Source organism: Petromyzon marinus, chromosome 2 (genome assembly GCF_048934315.1).
Source record: "Petromyzon marinus isolate PM22_M1 ecotype Great Lakes invasive population chromosome 2, UKy_Petmar_22M1.pri1.0, whole genome shotgun sequence".
Taxonomy (NCBI): Eukaryota; Metazoa; Chordata; class Hyperoartia; order Petromyzontiformes; family Petromyzontidae; genus Petromyzon; species Petromyzon marinus.
The window spans coordinates 12,822,113-12,841,597 of NC_133668.1; the positions used below are offsets into that span (position 1 = coordinate 12,822,113).

General features: G+C 45.5%; 1 protein-coding gene across 1 annotated transcript in view; it reads left to right on the plus strand.

Annotated features, from left to right (window-relative positions):
- The first annotated feature begins 781 nt into the window (after positions 1 to 781).
- The window catches only part of LOC116947052 (integrin beta-1-like), a 49,570-nt gene continuing 30,866 nt past the window's right edge, over positions 782 to 19,485 (plus strand). Inside the window, exon 1 of the mRNA XM_032962447.2 lies at positions 782 to 964. The gene's annotated coding sequence lies outside the window, so the exon portion shown is untranslated. The remainder of the gene's footprint in view (positions 965 to 19,485) is intronic.

A 19,485-nucleotide genomic window follows, 5' to 3' on the forward strand; every position in this document is an offset into this window, starting at 1 on the left:
GAGCCCGGACGCTTGCAGTGTGATTTGGTCCAGTCCACTCTTGACTCGAACCGTGTCTTCAAATCGTGCCAATCCATCGCCTCTCCAGGGATGAAAGGGATGCGGATGGAGGGGGGCACATTCTCCCTACCGCCTACCTCCCTCCCAACCCCCATCTCAAGACAAAACCAAAGATCCTCAATATAGAAATACAGGCTTTTGGGGAAAGTGCCGATTGCGACGAATTATGAAAACGTTGCGACGCACCAGGGGATGGCGTGGCCAGCACAGTGCCTCGCCACTTTTGTCTTCCCAGTACCGGTGCTTACACACCGCACCGGATACTCATTTAAGGCAGAGTCGACCTCGGGGAGACCTGGAACCGGTTCCGATATTGGCCACTGATGTTATCCGTGAGTGGAAATCAAGCTCGACCCGCCGGGCTCACAAACCACTAAACTACTACTGCCCATAAAACCCCCATGAAACCCACGCCACACAAACAAAAACTAAAAGGCCCCCCTCATAGCCTTTCACAGACTGTTGGTGCAGGAGCTGTTAGCGACCGCCTTTGTCTCCCCAGTGCTGTTTACACGAGACCGAGCCGACCTAGGGGATGCCCAGAACCGGTGCAAATATTGGCCGTCACTGTTATTGGTCGTGAGCGCACGCGCTCAGCACAGCAGTACCGCTCCCCATTAAAAAAAAAACACAACCCTGAAAACCCCACCACACAGATTCACACCCATAGTGACGTCACACCGCAGACACCCCCCCAACCACCCCCCTCCGCTTTCGCAGCGAGATCGGCGCTCAGATCGAGAGAGAGCGAGCGAGCGAGCGAGCTAGCGGGGTTTTTTTTTTTTTGCGCGAAGCCGAGAAGAAATGAAGGCATAACTTTGCGGGTGCTGCGACCGAGCCGTGGAGACGTAAAGAGGAGAAGCGACGACGCGCAGCGGTGGATGAGAGATTCGCGAGGCGACCGGTGAGTGAGTCGACGGGCCCGATCGGTCAGCGCAATGTGCTCGACGGGCCGCCGAGGTTGTTTGTGCGCGAGTCGAAAGATGAATTTGCGCGCCTTGCGCATTATTCAGGCTGGCGTGAGCGCGATGCCTGTGAGCGTGGTGTCCGATACATTATAGCACTTGACCCAATGGCCTGGAAGGCTACGCGGATGACCATTGAATTTGATGCGCACGTATTTGCCAGCGCTTTTGAGGCGAGGGTTGGTGGATCACGTTGAGATGCGTGAGCCTTCCAAGCCCTCCGCATCCCCGGCCTGCGAGGCGGTGGCCGGGAGAGATTGCAGTACAGCAAGTGGGTTCACGAACCCACTTTCTGGTGGGTCTTCTCCGGGTACTCCAGTTTCCTCTTACACGCTGAACTCTCGTTAAAAGGGGATTTGATTAAACACACCAATGCGACTTTCATTAATACATATATAATTGGCGCGATCATCGTTATCATCGACGATCTGCTCGGGCGATAGGCGAAGCGGTGACGCAGTGATTCACGTACTTCTCCGTGAACCTGGCGACTCGAGGCTGGCTCGCATCAGATGCGAGTGATATATGAGACCGTCATGGGTTCCATCTTCACCAACGCGGTGAAGTATGGTCAGACAACCTTTGTGACCGACACGGCGTGGAGAGGTTTTAAGCCAGCAGTGGATTGTTCAAGGCTTTTTTATGATAAAGGCTTGGGAGTATAGCATGGCAGGAAGCAAAGTTCCATCCACTGTCACGGAGTTAGTTAGAGGCTTGACGTCTTCATCAGTTAGGTAATTTCCGAGCGGCAACTGTCAGCTGTCAAATATATTAACAGTTGTTGAAGACCCAGTTTCGTTTTCATTCGCAAAAGTTTGATACTCTATAACCATAATTCACTCAATTTAGAGCCCTTTGTCAATCTACTGGTGGATGAAGGCATACCTTATCCGTGCCGGTCTTTGGGGTTGTTTGACCATACTTCACCACACTGGTCAATGGGAGATGGTTCAGGTTTGATTGGGTCGTGGAGCAACAGGACCGGTTCAATATATCACTCTCCATTGTTGTTGGCCGAGGCCAGAAATCGATTCCAGGCCAACTGGGTATATAACGCAATGTGTGAACAATGCCCCACCGCTCACCGCTATTCCATAACCGAAATCCAGATGTCTAAGCTCAAACTCGTCTCTTCCTAAACGTGCAAAGAAAAGATACTCATTTATTGAATACGTTTGGAAGCGACGATGATGATAACGACAATGAGCGGGGTGTAAGGACTAGTGGTGTAACGATGCTTATCATCAGCCATGAGCACCACGGTAATTATCCTTCTCAGCAAATAGTTAAATAATGGTTGGGGAAGAGCGGGGGAGAGCGAGGGAGCCATTGCTCTCGCACTGCGCGATGAACGCAGCTTCGACGTGGGTCCCGGCTACGACTTGACGTCAATGGCGAGTGATATTCAAACCGCTTGCTTTACTATCCGGCACTGACCAGCCTGGTGAAGTATGGTAAAACAAAACATTATCGACACAGTTTTACGGAGTCCTTAATCCAGCAGTATAAAGACAATTGCCTGAACATTATTAAAACGTTATTAAACTAAAATGCAACGGAAGTGGAATTATTGTGATTTTGGCGTATTGAAGGGCGCGTTAATAGCTCCAACAGCTGGGAGTTGTGCTGTGTAACGGGATTTGCTTTTATGATGGTCGTTCTTGACGGCTGTTATATTCCATTATGTCAACTACAGGCAGGGTCGGATCTGTGCATGAGCCAGTTTATGATCAGGCATTATAAACGATTGATCAGATCATTGTGAAGCAGACAGCAATGAACCCGATGTAAATAGCAAACAAAAAACAACCAAAAAACTGACAAAGCCCTACCTTTCAATGAAGAGGAGAGACAAATACCTTCATCCTTAACCAACTTGCCAAATAACTACTACCGTATTTCCCCGCATATAGCCCGCATACGCATATAACCCGCAGACGCATATACCCCGCAAAAATAGCGTTTTGTGTAAAACAAATTTCAGATAGCCCGCACCTCCATATACCCCGCATGCATTCATATCTTTAACGTCGTTACAGCAGCTTATTTCCATCATATGAATACGAAGTTTACATTTGTAATACATTCCACAATCAATTGTTAACATTAAAATCATAACGTGCACAAAGAAAACAAACTAACCGGAAACGAGTGAACTTAAAACAGTAAAAAACTACAAAAGTAAATATCCAATAAATAAGTAACACATAACTGGTAGATAAGTACAGTTTTAGCACTGGTAGAGTGCGCACTGCGCAGATAATAGCGACACTACGGTAACGCCGTCGCCCCCCCCCACCTCTCCCTCCCCCCAGCTCTCCCGCCGCCGGTAAACAAAGTGCGCCCACTTCAAACATTGTCGTTTCATTGTACAAACAATTCGAATAATTTAAAATGTGATTACATGTGCAATTTTAGTGTGAGTGTTTTATTCAACAGTGCTTTAGTCAAAGGTAAGTGTGGCATAGTGGATAGTCCTACCATTAAAAAAAATAAACGAGTTATGACATGTCACACGTGTAAAATATTTTTTGGATAGCCCGCACCTCCATATACCCCGCAACGTCTTGTTTTGTTTGTAAAAAGTGGTATACCCCGCGGGTTATATACAGGAAAATACGGTATTTCTGTTCCTCCCATTGACCCTATCTCAGTAACCAACCGTAGATGAGTACTCGCCCTCCCATTGACCATAAATCTAACTAACTAGCCACTAGTACCGACTCGGACACTAACAACGTAGCCAACCAGCCCCTAGTGACCGTAACCCTAGTTCTGTTGCTTCGCCAAGCCTCTACTCTCTGAGTGCTTTTCAGTTTTGGTGCTCGACGCACCAAATGACTTCACTGTATGTGCCTTGGCACTAGTGTCCCCGCTCCTGTCGAAACCGTCACCACCCAGATCGACTAACAATAAGGCACAGGAACCCGACACAAGAAATAAACGCGTTTGCTGCCACACGCCAATCTCAATGGATGCACTTAGCCTGCTAAAGTTGCCAGCGGTGGAATGGTGGCGCATTAGTTTGCGTACTGAGCTAAGAGTCTGGCCGCCTGAGTTTGATTTCAGGCCATAGGGAACGTCAGTGGCGAGTGATATCTGAACCGTCCTGGCCCCCCTTGTATCACCACTGCGAGTGAACCAGCGTGGCGCAGTGTGGCGAAACAACCCAGATGAGCAAAGTCGCACCTCCGATGAGCACAGTTGGATACGTACGGTGCGAATGAAGTTCAACATATATACAAACATGGAGCAAGGCTTTTATCCAGCAGTGGATTGACAAAAGATATTAATTTATTAATGCTGCAGTTGTTTGCCTGGACGGTATAGAATTACTCTTAGAATTGTATGGACAACATGGTATGAGGAATGTTTAAAATCAGCGAAGTGAGAAAAGAGATCACCCTCTACAAGATGTGGTATCTACAATTGGCAAGTTATATAAAATGGCGAGCTATGTATATAATGTAAATGTCACTGCTAAAGAAAGCACAACTGGGAAAAACCTTGACCAGACTTTTTTTCATCGCAACAAGATCGAGTTGCAACATTAATAGGTCTCAAGTTATGATCAGTGACATAGGAATAGCGTCTCTTTTGCATTTAGAACTGTGGAAATTCCCCAGATTTGGCCACAAGGTCGGTGCTGTGTTTAGAGCCACGGTCGTGGGTCGTGTCACTGCAGTCTAACGTGGCTGCAACCACTTCCTTGACTGTCGATATTAAACTGGGGTACACACATATCAAGCAGATGTGATTGTGAGACTCAATATAGCCGTAGTCTTTGTACAGGGCCGTGAGCAGGAGAAGGATAAGTATTTACGCAACCAAGAATGAATTCAAAACAGACGACCGATGAGATAATGATGAGTTCCTACATGTTCACACGGGAATACACGTGCGTCGCACATGCAGATAAAAGGCAGCACGTCTACGCGAGTCGGCATGGCCACTTTGTATGACAGGTGCAGGCACACACCTTGCCTCTCCCCCCACCCACCCCCTTCATTCAAACCACCCCCCCCCTTCTACCCCTTACAAACAACACCAGGCTCACCATCCTCCATACCCCCCCCCCCTTCCACGCTTTGTCCTTTCAACCACAGCATGAGCTCTGATCACACGACCTTACATAAGCCTCGCAGCCACCAAACACAACATCTCTTGGGGTTACCGGTCTTCTGTTATCTCCGTGTTTTCTTCTCCTTCTTCTCCGTGTGTGTTTGCCACGAGGCATTAGAAACAAAGGATTATTTATGAAACATGAATTACCATCTGTTGCCCCAGTGAAACATGAACCACTGACAGACAACCTCAACAATGTATTAGATTTACTTTGGATGTATTTTCATCCTTTACCATGCTAAAATGGAGATTTGCGACATCATCATCTTCACCATCATTATCATCATCACCAGTTAGGAGCAGGATGAGCCGGTGACATTTGGAAGTGTCAGATGTTGTAAACATCTACATGGATGAAAACTAAAAAAAAAACAAAGTGAAAAGGAGGCTGAGCGAACTGTTCTAGGAAGAGTGGGAGCGCTCGTACGAGTGGATAGTTGGTTCGTATCAGTGGGAGGGCTCGTATGACTGACTGGTTGGTTAGGGTTAGGGTCAGTGGGAGGGATCGTACAAGTGGATGGTTGGTTAGTATTAGGGTCAGTTGGAGGGATCGTACGAGTGGATGGTTGGTTAGGGTTAGTGGGAGGACTAGTACGAGTGACTGGTTGGTTAGCGTTAGGGTCAGTAGGATGGCTTGTACAAGTATATGGTTGGTTAGCGTTAGGCTCAGTGGGAGGGCTCGTACGAGTGACTGGTTAGCATTAGGGTCAATTGGAGCGCTCGTACAAGTGGATGGTTGTTTAGGGTGAGTGGGAGAGCTCGTACGAGTGGATAGTTGGTTAGCGTTACGGTCAGTGGGAGGGCTCCTACGCGTGAATGGTTGGTTACTGTTAGGGTCAGTCGGAGGACTAGTACAAGTGGATAGTTGGTTACCGTTAGGGTTAGTGAGAGGACTCGTATTAGTGACTGGTTAGTTATCGTTAGGGTCAGTGAGAGGGCTCGTACGAGTGACTGGTTGGTTAGGGTTAGGTTCAGTGGGAGGGCTCGTACGAGTGAATGGTTGGTTAGTGGTAGGGTCAGTAGGAGGGATCGTACGAGTGGGTGGTTGGTTAGGGTCAGTGGGAGGGCTCGTACGAGTGGATAGTTGGTTAGCTTTAGGGTCAGTGGGAGGGCTCGTACGAGTGGAAAGTTGGTTAGGGTTAGGTTCAGTGGGAGGGCTCGTACGAGTGGCTGGTTGGTTAGCGTTAGGGTCAGTTGGAGGGCTCGTACGAGTGGCTGGTTGATTAGGGTGATGTTTAGGTTTGGATGAAGGTTAGTGGCGAGTGTGCTTCATATGTATGTACTCTATGTTGAACTTATTTCGCAAGGTACATAGCCAAACACTCTTTGCCCCTCATCCCCATTGCAACGTGTGGCTTTTTCAGTTTCTGACCTCTCTTACTTTCTGATATTCAGAATGTATTCATAGATTTCATTCAAGTGCTAGGTCTGTGGTTCGGATCATTGTTAGAATTAGTGTTATAATCGGGTTTGGGTCAAATGAGCGCTAAAGATTATCTTCATATTAGGGTCGTGTTTGGGATTAGTGGTTTATTGATGTTGCGGTTATGGCTAGGGCCGTCATAAAGATCCGTGTAGAGATGCCAGACATTGCGTGAGTGTCAGGCATGACTGTGGACGAGAAATGAAAGCCTCACTTTATTTTAGATTTAAAAAAATCCACCGATTTCATCGTTTACCCTGCCTTCTAACAGGATAGTAAGCTGCCACGGTGTAATGGCATCATAGCTCACCGGTTAGATTTAATCTCCCAGCGTGGCAGTTGAAATGGTCGGCAAGTTTATTAACCCCCCGTCCCTGTCCATCTAGCAGTATGCATGGGTGCACTACCTTTAGGCGCGTGGAAGGGTAAAGTGTGGGAAGTCCCACCTCCTCCAACAGAAACCTAGACGCGTAAGCTAAATACCCCTGAGAGGGGCTCTCTAGAGCACCCTCCAGTGGTGGCCCTTCCACCAGCAGTGGTGTGAGCAAGTAATTGCAGGGCTGCACCTTTATCCTCTAACAGAAGAATATAGAGGGACTGCATCAAGGTGACATCCATTATGCTTCATTTTTTAGACAGCAGTTTGTGCTAAATCAATAAAAAGAGACATATAAAGATCCCCCTATAGCCTTGACAGACTGTTGGGGCAAGTGCTGTTAGCGAGCACCTATGAAGGCCGGCATGGTATAATGAGGGGGTGGTTGGCCAACACCACGCCCGACCGTCTTTGTCTCCTCAGTGCCGATTTTTTTACACACTGCACCAGGTACTCATTTGAGGCTGAGTCGACCTAGGGAAGGCCCAGGACCGGTTCAGATAATCGTCACTGGTTTTAGCCGTGCCCTTTCTTGTGTCAGTTCTCGGCTGTAGTTAGGATTATTGTCAGGATAAAGGACCAGCGCCCAAAATATTTGTACGTTATGTATACATTTCAATAATAATAAAAATATGAATAGTTTTATATCGTGTTGTTCATTCAAACTGCATCTCACAATTGCGGAAGAACGACGAGACAAACTGGAAGGTAGCCAGACGGTGAGTTAACACCAACAATTGAAGCAATTGGCGGGACCCCGGGGTCCCATCACTGCCCCGGGGTGGGAAAAACCGCGTAGCGACACGAGTCTTGCCTTACCGACAACAAAACTAGTGTCAATCGATTGCCCTTGTCGATAGCTACTCGGGGCACTAAGTTTCGTAAAAAGTTGAAAAATTACATAAACACGTTAAATTCACTGCCTGGGGGGGCGGGCTCGCCTTGGCAAAGAAGCTGAGGATCGACGGCTGACCGGAGGGCAACTGCGGCGGACGCCCCCCGGGGCTCGCGTTTGGCCGGTGGGGTGGCGCCCATCGAGTCGATCGCCGCCTGCTGCTGCTGGCGCTTGTTGGCGCGAGTCTGGGCGGGCGGCGCGTTGCTGTCGGGATCACGAGTGGGCGGACTGAACAACAATAATAATAATTACCCTGATTTTTGCGGGACCCCGGGGTCCCGCCAAATGATTCAATTGTCCAGACTCTGCAGTCTTCGATATATTAAGACATTTCGGCCCATTGTTGAGTGTTTAGAGATTATAATTGATATACACATGTACACCCCTTTCATTGATGAAGGCCTCTCCTTACCATGCAGGCTGTGTGTGTCAATTGACCATACTTCACACTGGTCATTGCACGTTTGGTGAATGTGGTGAATGTAGAAGTACAATGCAAAAAATATTTTTGCTGCACTACCCTCTGCTTCCCTCGACATAGGCAAACTACTTGTTATGATGTGTGACAGTCACCCATCCAATCTCTGTCGACGCTCAAACCTGCTTAGTTTCCTTGTGAGGTCTGACGGTGATTGGACCATAATTGACAAATGGTCAGTTTTTAAAAAATGTGTTTGTGTTGTACTGGCAAGGAAGATTGCTAATAATGTTGTTTGGAAATGATCGACGCCTAAACGGAATTGAAACGAGCGCAGCCCGCACGAGCAAACGTGGAGCACAAGGAGCCTCTTAATCCAAGCCACGACATTAGAACGCCGGGCGTGAACGTCGCGGCCGTTAGAGTGACACAAAAGCCTCAATGTATCCCTCGCTAAGCTCCGCACGAGGCGAACGCCGTTAGCGTCCAGAGCAGGACCACAGCCGCGGAGGGTTCCGTGGGTGTTGTGGGTGTCTGGGTATGGCTGAGAGACATCCACAACAGAATATTGGACAAAAATCGTGGTATTTTTTTTTTTAGTCCGCGTTTTTCTCTTTTCGCCAGAGGTGACATACAATGCCGATTATGCTGATAATGCAACCTTAAAATGCGCAGTCGTGCACAAACAGTATGTTCAGTAGTGTATATGTGTGATGAAGAAGGGTCATTATCTGAAGCGTCGCCAATTATATGTTTCCCATTAAGGCAGTGTAATTGACAAATGTGTGGATGATCTAGTTCTCGTACATAGTCCTCAGCCAGGTGTTGCGTGGATGTAATATAACGATTGTTATCCGTGATGAAATTAGGGGAGATCTATGCGGATCCTACCTGTATCTTATAAAGTAGCCAATAACCACCAGGAACCTTCACTCATCGGATATCCCCAAATTCCAACGTGTGGCTGGGCCCCCTGGTCTAGCGTATCTAACAACGCGTTGTTTCATTGATTCAACTGCTCTTTTGTGTTCAGTCTGTTGCCCTTCCCCACACCTCCGATTATTACGGTTAGCTACGGTTGGTGCGAAAGACGTTCAACGTACATACATTGAGAGGTTGTCAGGTGGCTGAGGGGCCAGAGCACTGATCCAGCACCGCTGAGATTCTGAATTCAAATCTGGGCAGACCTCCGTGATTTAACCGGTTTCTCAAGTGTAGCAAGATGATGGTTTCAGCCAGACCACCAATAACGGGTGAATCGCCTAATTCGGATAATTACAGCTCCGAGAGCTAAAACATTCCCTTTGACAAGTGACAATGTGTGCAGGGATTAAAATGGGGGCCTTAGTGTAGGTTTAGTGAGTCCAACTGAGTCGCAGACGTTATCTTGGGAGCAACACTATTTATCCACATAACAGTACGTGACATAACACAACCTATGCTCGGGTCTCGAATGCCGATCTAACCACGCTACGGCAGAGCTAGACATGGTTCGCTACCCCGGTCCGAACCACAAGCTGGGTCCCAGACCGCGTGGCTAGAGGCTTCTTCTCTCCGACGTGGATCTTCGAACACCAACACTTGAAAAACCCCGAGCTCCTCACAGAGCTCTCGTTATATGCTCCCAGGCTGGGGCTGGCTCCGTCCTCAGCCCGCCCACCTTCCAGGCTTCTCGAGCTCCTTCTCAAATGTTCCCGAGAGCCCCTCGGAACCACGTGACCGTCCAGCATCGTCCGGTCACGTGACAACAGGTCATGCCCCAGGGTAACCCTGGCTGGCTGACGCTCGCTCTCGCTCCTTCACTGGGAGCCGGCACCGCACGCTGCTCGCGGTGCCTCCGCGCTAACCAGCGCTCACCCAACCACCGCTAGGGTTGGTACTGCAGCCCATAACCCGGGCTGCCCCTAATGACATCGTTACCGGCCGTGACTTCGCAAGCCCGGCACCATACAGTGACAATTACAGTCACTGAATAGGTATAGATGCTTGTTGATGTCACTTCAGTAGAATATGACCACTTCTCGGACTGTTCTTTGACACAGCACTTCGAGCTGAAAATTCTGAATGACCATTTATTTTTGTCATGGCATGACACCTAGAGGACAAATGGAATGGAATTGATAAAAAAAATATGACAAAAGCTCTAATACTGTTCCAATATTACAGCGTAATATATAGTTGTTTTGTGTTGCTGCTTAAGTACATTTATACAATGAATGCCACCTTTATTAAAAGTAGCAACAGTGAGTTTTTTCCCCTCCAGTTGCAAAGAAAAGTTTAGCATTTCGACCACTTGCACTATTCCCCATGCATGTGCTATGACGAAGGTCCATCGACCGAAACGTCCCAAATTATTTATATACTTAAGGCAGTGTTATCAACGAATGGGTTTTTAATCTTGATTTGAAGCTTTCGTGACTGCAGGAATCCATACTGTTTGGTTCTTTCGGTAAAGTCACGTCAATAGAAAAAATAATAGATCACAACGTTTCGATCGCAACGCAAGCAATCGTCATCAGGCGGAAGAAAGAGGAGGGAAGCTGCTGATGCTGCAGGCTGCTTTAAAAGGTTAGAGATGGGCGTAGCCCCAGAGTCATAAACGAAGCGGGGGGGGGGGCTAGTGATGTTAAAGTGAGATTGGCTCGCAGCATGCCGTCACATCGAGGACTGCATGTAAATGTAGAAATGTGCATGTAAATGTACTGTGTAAACGTGATTAGAATGTCAATGTTAGCTCGCAGCGCGCCTTCACATCGAGGACTGCATGTAAATGCCAGATCGGATAAATTTGCATGTAAATGTACTGTGTAAACGTGATTAGCATGTCAATGTAAGCTTGTAGCGCGCCTTCACATCGAGGACTGCATGTAAATGTAAGATCGGATAAACTTGCATGTAAATGTACTGTGTAAACGTGATTAGCATGTCAATGTAAGCCTGTAACACGCATTCACATCGAGGACTGCATGTAAATGTAAGATCGGATAAATTTGCATGTAAATGTACTGTGTAAATGTGATTAGAATGTCAATGTAAGCTTGTAGCGCGCCTTCACATCGAGGACTGCATGTAAATGTAAGATCGGATAAACTTGCATGTAAATGTACTGTGTAAATGTGATTAGCATGTCAATGTAAACCTGTAACACGCATTCACATCGAGGACTGCATGTAAATGTAAGATCGGATAAATTTGCATGTAAATGTACTGTGTAAATGTGATTAGCATGTCAATGTAAGCTCGTAACGCGCCTTCACATCGAGGACTTCATGTAAATGTAAGATCGGATAAATTTGCATGTAAATGTACTGTGTAAATGTGATTAGAATGTCAATGTAAGCTCGTAACGCGCCTTCACATCGAGGACTGCATGTAAATGTAATATCGGATAAATTTGCATGTAAATGTACTGTGTAAATGTGATTAGCATGTCAATGTAAGCTTGTAGCGCGCCTTCACATCGAGGACTGCATGTAAATGTAAGATCGGAAAAAGCTCGGAAAGAATGGGTTTTTGCATGAGTCTGAAAATTGGAACGTAACTATACATCGATTAGCTCTGCAATAAGCATGAGTATATCTCATATGTGATAATGGAATGGACACAACTATTAGCTTAAATCTTCAAAAGTAAACGAAAGGCAGTAAAAACTAAAACACTTCAAGCAAGGCGAAAAATCATAGTTTCGTAAATGAAATAATGAAGCCGAATATTAAGAAATAATTTATAGCAAATGGGAGTGAATCTCTGCATGCCTATTAAATACCCTAATGCATCACGTTTTTAATACCAACCATAATGACATATTTTTGTTCCACCGAGTGAGAACCCACGAAGATAACAAGTGCCATTGGCGTTGGGGACCTGAGCTATGATACTTTCCTGTGGGAAAATGCCTCTGCATGCCCCATATGCGCTGCTCAGATCGTTGACCCCTTTCTGAAAATAAGCTCGTATTGGTGGGAGCAGAAGACCAAAGACACGCATTCGAGTTTTCTCAGAGCCCCACGGCATGAAGTGTGATTTCAAACTCATAAAGTCAGTCAGTCTCTCTGCTGTGAAGAAGGACCATAAAGCAGTCCTAAATAACGAATGTGCAGAGTTTAAAAGAATATCGGTGCCTTTGTGGTGTGAGGGTTTTGAGAAAGCTGACGAGTTTAGCCCTGGAGGGATTTTGTTGGGGGGTGGGGGTGTGCAATGCATGCGAGACTGGTGCCGCAGCATGGGGGTGGGGATGAGTGTGGGAGTGTGGGGGCACAAGGAGGGGCGGTGAGGGGGGGTCTGTTAGAATCAACATACAACACTCACGCCCCCATCTTTACCCCAGCGCCCCCCCCCAGTCGGCATTCCTCGCTGATGCAAGCCATCTGGTCCGGTTCGCAGTGGCGCCCCTCCGTACCAAACGCCGAAACTCACGCGCGCGCACGCGCCTCTGACGCGCTGCGAATGAAGCTTTTAGTTCGTACACTTCATTTTAGCACGACGTTGTGCACAGTACAAGATCACGTGTCTGTATGTATGTATATACTGTTTATCATAATCTCTATTAAGACTGGAGGAACTCGATGAGCGATGGAGCTCTTATTCACCGATCTCCAGTATACCGACTCGTCGGGGACTGAGCCACAAGGCTGTGTGAGAAGATTGGAAAAGGTCGAAAATGTAAACATCTATAGACGACTACAAAATAGGTCCCTGGACAAAACACAAAAACACAGACGGGCGATTGGGGGGCTCTGCTGTACTTTAGAAGCAGTTTACATGAATGTATGAGCAATATTTTCCTGTAAGAGAAAAGAGTCCGATCGGTTCACTTCAATAGAAAATCACGCTTTCACCATGTATTGCCCGGCGGGTGGCTTATTGGTCATGGTGAATGTGTGACGGTCGGGTATGAAATATTTTCTACTTTACAGTGAAACTCCTCTCATCCGCTCCTCTTGCGATTGTCTTGCCGAGAAACTCCTGCTAATAAATGCTCCCTTTTATCCAAAGCCCTTCGCGGATAAAAGGAGTGACTGAGTAGTAGCTGCAAACTCTTCCTATAATGCCACTTCCTGTTATTATTTCCAGAAGTGCTAAATTCCTCCTATTCGCGTCCACTCACAGATAACTACGTGGAGTGTTCAGAGTTACTTACAAAGATGGAAATCATCCACCAATAGTGATATCCCTCCACCCCATCGTCTCAATGTTGATAACATCTTTCACTTTGTGCTGTAGTCAATTTCTATTGTTCTGGACCTGTCATCAGCAGAATGTGTTAATGCGAAGGATCAACATAACATGTGTGGAACCTATTTAACAAAAGTGGTTTTTTTTAACATTTTGTCAGTTTGAACAATCCTGGACTACGACTCATACATTTTTATGGTATTATTCACATTCGTGCCTATGTTATGATTGTTTTGTGTAGTTGTGTAAGCTCTTGTGCGTGTGAGCATGTGTCTGTGGTATCCGTGGTGCAGTGGTTAGCACACTGCGCTACGAACCCGGTTTCTTGAGTTCAATTCCCGCTCACAGCTAACATCATTTCCGAATATCTGGACCTAGGTCGACTTAAAAGTGAGTACCTGTAGCGGTGTGTAAACATCAGCACTGGGAGAGACAACGGTGATCGGGCGATGTTGGTCACCCACCCCTATGTGTGCTCTTCCGGCCTTCATAGGTGGTCGCTAACAGTAATTGTGCCAACAGTATGTTCAAGGCTGTGCGGAGGATCTTTGTCTTTATGTGAGCATTGTCTGTTCCTGCTTTATTTAGTTAGCCATCCCTTTGTTCACCATCCCCACCGGGACTTTACTGGAATCAAAACCATGGCAACGCTTCACCAATCTGTGTTGGGTTGTACAGCTGTGTTGTTGGCCAGCTGTGGAGTATGCAGGCGGTGCAATTGCGCTGGGACACACGGGCCAGAAAAGCCCAGATTCCGGGCTACCGAGAGGAGGGGAAAATTAGACGGAGGGTCCTAATTAATTCCTTGCGCTGGAGGCCATGCCAGGCACGCTTTATATGCTTTATATGCCACTGACTAGACTATAGTGCATATACTATTTACGTGTCTCAGCTGAGATGGAGTCGTTCAGTCGATTTACCCATTGGAAGCGAAAGCAGCTACGCAATCCCAAAGTCAGCCTGTGAAATCATCGTTCACGAGAGTAGACCAACTGTGTTCCATCGTGGCACCAGTATGATAGACCAGATGGCCAATTTCCTCAATTACCCATGACCGATTTGTAAAAATTATTTTACTATAATGACTGATTACATTAATGCTGTTTCTATAGAGTTTACAATTGTCATACTGTATTCGTATGTAAGGTTAATTTCTTTTTGGCCAATATGCCTTCAAGAAAGTAATTAAGTAAGAGGTGGCTGGGTGGCTCAAAGGACCTGAGTTAGTGCCGCTGAGATGCTGGGTACAAATCCAAGAAGACGCCTGTGATTGAACTGGATTCGCAGGTGTCGTGAAAAATTAATTAGAGTAAATCTGCTTTTGTCTTTCATTTGGGTACATGTCAGCTCTAAGCATGAAAAGTATCAGTTTGACTGTCACGTGACGATTACACTCTGTGGCAGAGTGCGTGGGAAAGTGCTGCCTCCTACTGTGTATACCAGAGGTCACTTGAAATAAACTCAAGAGGTGGCACTGTGATATCCGCTTCTTCGAGCCATTCTCTTAACAATTAAGGTTGTGCAGCTCTGCGAGAATTCCAATTGGATTCTTCGTCTCATAACTTGGCGTCGATAGCACAATTAGCATGCAATTTTGGGATTTATTTATTTCAATAGCTAGTCAGCCACATGGAGGACACAAGACATTTTGCAACCCTAAGAATAGTCATCAGGAAGCCAAACCCAGATACTATTTGCAGGAACACTCAGAGTTATAAGTGCCATGACAATATCTGAGTCATGAAGTTAATACATCATTTTGTCTCTCGTTTTAAAAAATGCATTTGAATGTCAATGGTAAATTGCCTGATTAAATAATAGCAATATAAAGCCCTTTGTTAATCGGCAGCTAGATAACACAAGTGCCAGTTATGAAGATTGCTTGACTATACTTTACCACACTGGCTGCTGCGGTTGGTAAAGTGGGGAGTCCGGGACCTGTTCAGATATCACTCGCCACTGATGTTAACCGTGCTAGGAATCAAACTATATGCTAACCACTGTGCCAGCACTGCCCTCATCACTGCACAAAGGATGTTTTAAATAGATGTACTAATATTGGAAGAGAGGAAGGAAGGTGAGGTGTGGTGGCATGAACGGCATCAGCCATGATAATCTCTTGATTATTCCGCCCTTGCAGTGAACGGAAACTCGTCAGATATTTACCTATTGTCGAAGTCCGGATGTCCAATCAGCTAATGGGCTAAAATGTTTAATCTTTTATCTGGGGTGAGGAACACAACGTAAGCTAGTTTCTCGTATGGTTATCATTTTCAGCCCTTTGTCAATTCATTATTTGCTATATAAAGACCTCCCGATGATGCCACGTTGGTCGTGTCCGTTGTTTGACCATATTTCACCACGATAGTCAGTGTGGTTTGGTAAAGCGAAGTGCGAGCCCAGGACTGGTTCAGATATTACTCGCCACTGATGCTAGCCGTGGCCAGGATTCAACCTCATGGCGCTGGGATCACAGCGCAGTATGCTAACCACTGCACCATTTCTGCAGCTCAACAGTTTCTACAATTTTCTTAGAATTATCACCCCAACAGTTAGGGTGTTTTGTAAATCCGCCCTTTGTCAGTCCACAATAAAGTTTATGTTGAACATCACAGACACATACAGTACGTGAGATTAATCTGTAAAATTTCCTGGAATTCTACTGGAAATAGCTCAAGTTGCTTTAAGCGACAGTGAAGGAGCACTATGCTCCCGCAGGTCACATGCTGCCTCTTTCAATATATATTTTATTACTATTGTTGGAAGAAACAGGCCCCATCTGCTTTCTGTTGCTTTGAGCTGACTGCCCTTTCTCAAACGGTTGCCAAACCTCCCCTCCCATCTTCTCACTCTCCATCCCCACCGCCGATTGAGCCAAAGCCTCCTCACTCTGGTCCACCTCCTTTAATCCATGATGGAAAAACACATGTTGAAGGAATATGCAATACCATGTGCGCGTCATGTGACCATGTGTCGTGCAGTTATAACTCAAAACAAACATTCCTTTGTCTGGATGGACCTCTGCGTGCAATTACTACCCGTTAAAATCGCAGAGGGTTTTGAACGCACCGCGTTTATTTTGAGAAGATTATACCTTCTCGAATTTCATCTCCCGGCTCAAAGGATAAAGATTATATTTTGTAAGGTGCAGCTCCTTCGAACACAGGTTATTTTTGTATAAATAGCACGGGTGGGTAGACTGACTTCTACACTGCAAGTGCCTTCAACACACTTTCTTTTGTGGATATTGACACGTTTGAGGCGTTATTGTCACGAGCTGTGATCAATCAACTGCTGAATAAAGGCCTCACAAATTCATCACTGCTTCTCAAGGTACAGTGATGTGACCGTTTACCTCTCACCTGCACACGAGATGTCTTCACCGCTGGTTAAACACAGGAAGAAAAAATCTGAACCATTTTTTTTAGTACTCGAAGAACATGACTGAAAACTCAAGTTCCCCCAAGCATCCACACAGTAACGCTCAATTGTACAAGTACCTCGATAAAGGGATAACTTAGTTTGTAAATGTCGTGTGATGATATCGTGATATTACAGGCATGCGTCAAAGCTCCCAGCCAAAGCGTCCCATGCCCCGTTAGTAATTTCTGTAGAGTGGACGGTAGTAGGGATGGCGGTGGTGAATGCAGGCAAGCGACAGAACAGCCCCTATTGCAGATAAGAGGTCCATAAACATTCCTGCTCATGGGAGCTGCTAAATTGACTCACAATCCATGTTGTGCACGGTTAGGGTCATATGACATCTTGACCCCTGACAGAAGTGATCTCTTGCTCATCTGTTTGGAATTGATGGCTCATTTAGTGGCATTGCCTCATCATTTGAAATGTTGCAGTCTTAGAGTTGGGATTCAGCCACCTTTAGTGAAAATCCCAATTTGACATAATACTCTTTGGTTCTTTTGGTAAAGTCACGTAGAAAGAAAACAAATTAAATAATAGCATACGACGTTTCGATTGCAACACAAACATTCATCATCAGGTACGAATGAAAGAGAAAACAAACCTAGTAAACTTAGAAATATAATACAATACAACACAGAGTCGGCTAACATAACAGTCAACACCCTACCTGGTTGATTACGTTCTTCCAAAGATTGCTAAATTTGAGAGAGAGACAAAATACAGACCCGGAGACACATAGAGAGACACATAAGCAGAGATAGATAACACAGAGACACAGAGAGATACACACATAGGCACACAGAGAAACAACGACTCTGTGTCGATGCCTTAAATAGAGAGGGGGGGGGGGGGTAGAGAAATTAGCATATCAATGAGAGATTTGGAGCTTTCGTGACTGCAGGAAATACTACAACACAAGGACACAGAGAGAGAGAGAGAAAACAAACTTAAAACCTCCCCGTACTTATGGATGGTCGGAGATAATTACATTTGTTTGCTATGATTTGTGATATTCGAGAGCAGGATAGGATTGATACCAGACACGTAACGATATATCAATTATGCGGTTAAATATATTCTTATGCTCATAAATGCTGTATAAAATGAGAAAATGTATGCAAATTATGTGTTGTTGATATGTAAATGTTAGATGTAGACTAAAGGGGAGAACAGCACTTATACACACAAGACATAAATATGAAATGCAAATGAGGGATACAAATAAATATTACTAAAATGAATCACGATCACGAATTGTGACAACTCATCAAATCACTCCACCTCTCTGGCCTATGTGCTGTGAAGAAGGGCCATTGCCCAAAAACAGTGCCTATTATTGCTTATAATATACTTTTTTCTTGTTTAAGGCAGAGTGATATTGCAAAAAGTGTTGTCTGATTTTGTTAAATTGCTGAAGGTATGAAGCATGGCATGCCTCACGAATACCCTTTGTGGGATGGCATATCACACAGCCCTGCTCTAGATGCAACAGAATAGCCAACATTTTTTTATAGTTCAGAAAATGTATGCAAGACATTTACTGGTGTAAAGGGTTTTTCCTGTCTTGCATTAGCATGTTTCGCTCCTCTGCGACCTCGTCAATCCTAATAATAAGAATGGCAATGACTTACTCAGGAAAGCTTCCCTGACTCTTAAGACCCTTTATCTGGAGGGTTCTGCATTGGGATGTTTGTCCATTACCGTGCATTGAGTGTTTGACTTAATGTGGGAGAAAATCGGAAGGCCCAGAGGAAACCCAAAGCATACCAAGAGATGACACTCATAACTTCACACAGATAGATTCAATCCGCAGACTTAATCCAGTGAGTGGACTAAATCCATCTTCGGATCACACCCTCTACTGAACTGCCATCAACTGACACCTCACATTTAAAGCTTTCGTGACTGCAAGGATTAATCTTATTTGGTTCTTTCGGTAAAGTCACGTAGAATGAGAATAAAATAATAAATTGATAAAATAAAATAACACAATAATATTCTCACGACGTTTCGGCCACAACACAAGCGGCCTTCATCAGGTGAAGGGACGAGACTGTCTCCAGACAGTCTGTCCTCCAGACAGTCTTGTCCCTTCACCTGATGAAGGCCACTTGTGTTGTGGCCGAAACGTCGTGAGAATATTATTGTGTTATTTTATTTTATCAATTTATTATTTTATTCTCATTCTACATGACTTTACCGAAAGAACCAAAGAAGATGACACCTCACAGTCATGAGCCATAGGCTTACAATATCTGGTATGCCATGGTAAGTCACCCATCTGCTTAACTTCAATGCACGCATTGGATAGACGTTTGTTTCTAGGCAGTTGCAATGTGTAGTGAATTTTGTGAATACGTTTTGTTAGCTGCAATATAATGTAACATAACCAAATAAGTATATTGACAAAATAGAGGCAGATTCATTAGACAAGACCCACAGTTTGCTTTCAACACATCAGGTGACGGACATGAAAATAAGCACAGAGCTTATGTGGTCAAATTATGCTGGGTCACAATGTCACTTGCTGTTATAGGCTTTGGCTGCGAGGACACTACGAGATGGCATCATAGCAATGGATTGTTGAATCCATCCGTCTGGAGTTTTGAGTATCATCCCCTCATA